Genomic DNA, 3,804 nt, shown 5'->3' with positions numbered 1-3,804 from the left:
TTTTTGTGTCGCTCAATATGTCTTGTATGTATATGTGCACCTTTCATTATGAATTGAACATAATTCTAAAAGTTGAAGTACTTTAACTACCAGTAAAGCTGTGGCCTTCAGCTATGAAACAAAAGGTAAGCTATACTCTCTATAATGTGCTGAGGCAAAGTAAATGATATTTAAAACCTATAGGTTCAAATTCCGTAGTATTTTTCAGTAATTGAATAATAACATTAACTCATAAAGTGATAACTGTGTTTTAACTGTGCTTGTGTTAAGCTTTCTGTTCGTAGTTCTGTAAGCACAGTTCACAGTACGCCTAGACTCCGGGATCCCGTTATTAAAAACATGCAAAACGAGTAGTCAGAGGGCAACATTCCTTTATTATGTGCTGGTATTAATTTTTCTTTACATGCATACAAAATGAGGCAGTGGAGAAAAAACTATGTTTTTAAATTTGTCCATAAATGTCATGTATCATACATTCACCTTTCACCCCGATCGATTACCTGTGGTTAGCGTTGGTTTATCACTCGAGCAGCATCTACAGATCAGCGTTCGTACTCATTTTATAAAATGTGCCACGTGAACACAACAAAAGTCAAAAGTCGTTGGTTGCAAGAAAAGAAACCGAAGTTGAAACATGCGAGGGATGTCCAAAGTTCAGCAAAACGTCTATGACGACATCAAAAACCCCGTGTGCGTCTCTCTCCCTAGAGGATCGAACATCTTTGTTTTTCGCTGAAGGGGTTATCGCTTGGTTTTGCGAAACCTTTGATAAGATGATCTTCGTTTAGGTGGGTTTGACAGTACTGAACGATGTCAGCAATGCTGACGGAAACCTTCTGGCGCCTGATGCTTGCTTCCACCTGCAGCTGGGACAGCAGATCTTTCTGACGCTGCACTGCTTCTTGCAGTTTTCTGGAACGTGCGTCCATGGAGCCTGACTTGCAAGCGTAGTGTTCAAATTGTGTCAGCAACTGAAAGATGGATTTCCCTTTAAGGAAAGTTGACATGCAGTGTTGGATGCCTTCTAAGATATGACAGACAACTGGAACTCAGATGTCACGAATGAAGTTGTTAGCTGAGACTGCCAGACGACCACGACGTGTCACAAGCTATACAACGTAGTACAACGTCAACATTGTGCAAAAAAGGCGTAATACGACGTCATTGTGCTGCGTCATTTCTTAAAAAAAATAAGACAGAGCCTTTCATCTTAAACATGGAGAACATACAGCGTGGTGTGTAGTTAGTTTCGCAAAGTTCGCATGCTCTATGAACGTGTATTGCAACTAATGTTAAGATAAAAAGAAAATTTCCTGGCGTGTTGAACAAATGATGCGATTGGTAGGCATGGATCTCAGCCTTTCACCAATATGATGACTATCTGTATATAGATGAGGGGAACCATATCAATGATGAAGGATTGGGCAGGTTTATTTTGATGTGAACTGCTTTGACGTAGGGATCGATATAGAGGAATTTTAAAATGGGGAAGAAACTTGAGTATTCAGGAAAAAGAATACAGAAAGGAAAAAAAGCGACGACCAGCCCTTTTTGTGTCCTAGATCTGAAGCCAAAACATTAAGATTATCGCTGCAGTATATGCAGTTTTACCATGTTTCACTGAGTTTTACATGCTAAAACTGTATACAATTGCAAGCTTTGACTTGCAGCTTTACTGATATAAATGTCAAATGATTTTTGATTGACCATTGTACAAGATGTTCTGGAATCTCTGATGGTTGATATATATATATCTTTTTTTTAAAAAAAAAGACCGATTCGTGGTGCCTCATCATATCAGGCAACAGACGTCCTCCAATGCGCAACGTACATCCACCTCCACAAGCAAAAGCCCTGCCAGCAAGAATCCCAGCAACAACCGACATAAAAAAAAAAACGCGGGGGTCTATAATTGTGCCATCATTTAATATTCTTAAAATCATAAGAAACTGAAATTGTATTACTAAGTGAATAGGGTGTCATTAATAGTTTAAGTAGAATTTAAAAAAAAATTCTAACAACTGTGCTTGCATTTCCCTAAGATATTTACATTTTTAATTTAATGTAACAGTTCTATTGCTCAGCAGTTAGATGCCATTAAAATAAATAATCATGCCTCTGAAATCCTAGCTATTGCCATTTTCATGATGCTTTAAGCGTCTTAATAAATAATAAATACTTTCTGAATAAATGCATGTGGTTATAGTTCTTGTTTAGTGTTGCTGACAGCCAAGGAAAACAGTGTTGTTTGCATGATTACAGAACACGAGAAAGCTGTGTAAGTAATATGTACGTATAGGTATCCAATTAGCGCTATTAAGTACAGTCGGACCTCGATAAGTCGACCTTCCCTAAGTCGAAAACCTCCCTATATTGAATTAATTGTTAGTTCCCGGCCAACTTCCGTAAGACCAAAGTATTTTAGATCTCCTTAACTCGAAGTTTTTTGGCTTCAAACCTCCGTTAGTCGAATTTTGAGTCATCACCAAATTAACCAGACGCAACTATGTCTCAAACTGTTCAAAACTATGTTCCAAACTGCCTCAAGAAAGACGCTTTACCCCATTTTCCTTTCGTCTTTGTCAGTCTCTTATCGAGACGAGCACTCAAAAGAGTTGGTGTCGGTTTGGTTGTGCCCATGCGGTATGTGCCGCTGACATGGCAATTGTGGTCAGCGTCAGCTGACAACTTTGTCAATCGCAGAAAAAGTTATAGTCATCATTTGATTGTACTGTTCGATAGTACAATACTGTACTACATGCATCCATATAAAATGATAATATAATAAACTGTTATAATACAGTAATTTCAAAAGGGCATTTAGTTTTGAATTAAAATGAAACAAATGCGGCAATTTAAATTTGAAATTCATAGTACAGACTGATTTTTTGACCTTGGTGGTCCGCCATAGCTTTTACTTAAGTAAAGTGGTCCGCGGTCCGAAAAACTTTGAGAACCACTGTTGTAGAAGATATGTACAGTGGTACCTCGACATACGAGTGCCCTGACATACGAGTGTTTTGAGATACGAGCCGCCGAGCGAGCGATATTTTGCTTCGAGATAAGAGCAAGATTTGAGATACGAGGAATCGCACACTACACCGCTGCACACGACCCCAACATGCGGGGCGGATGTTGGGGTCGTGTGCAGCGTCTAACAGTTTCTCCCACCTCAGACTAGACCTCAGTCTGTGTGCTTGTTTCCCTCGTTTTCGAAGCATATTTGATAAGTTGGGTTCGCGTTTTTTGCTTTTTGTACATTTACAAAACATTATCCCATTTATTTTTGTAACCATGGGTCCGAAGAAGAAGATGATGTCTATTGAATTAAAGCGCGAAATCGTAGAAAAACATGAGCAAGGTGTGCGAGTAACTGACTTGGCGAGGATGTACGGGTGTAGCACATCAACGATATGTTCTGAGCTTAAACAGGAGTTGATGAAGGGTACAACGCCAGCTAGGGGCGTTACAATAATTTCTAAGCTCCGGACTTCTCTCCATGAAAAGATGGAGAAACTATTGACTGTGTGGGTGACAGAGAAGCAGCTTCAAGGAGGAACCTTAACACAAAGCATCATGTGTGAGAAGGCACGAGCGATTTACGGTGATTTGCTGAAGCAGATCCCACACACTTCCACAAACGAAGAATTTAATATGTTTTTATAGAATATGTATTTGTTATTCATAAATAAATGTTTCTTCTTGTAAATACACTTTTTCTTATTCAAAAACACTTAACAAAAAACAACTGAGGTGGTGTTTTGGGAGCTGGAACGGATTAATGGCATTTCAATGAATTTCAAT

The sequence above is a fragment of the Pomacea canaliculata genome, linkage group LG1 (assembly GCF_003073045.1).
Source record: "Pomacea canaliculata isolate SZHN2017 linkage group LG1, ASM307304v1, whole genome shotgun sequence".
NCBI classification, from domain to species: Eukaryota; Metazoa; Mollusca; class Gastropoda; order Architaenioglossa; family Ampullariidae; genus Pomacea; species Pomacea canaliculata.
This window is presented reverse-complemented; position numbering follows the sequence as displayed.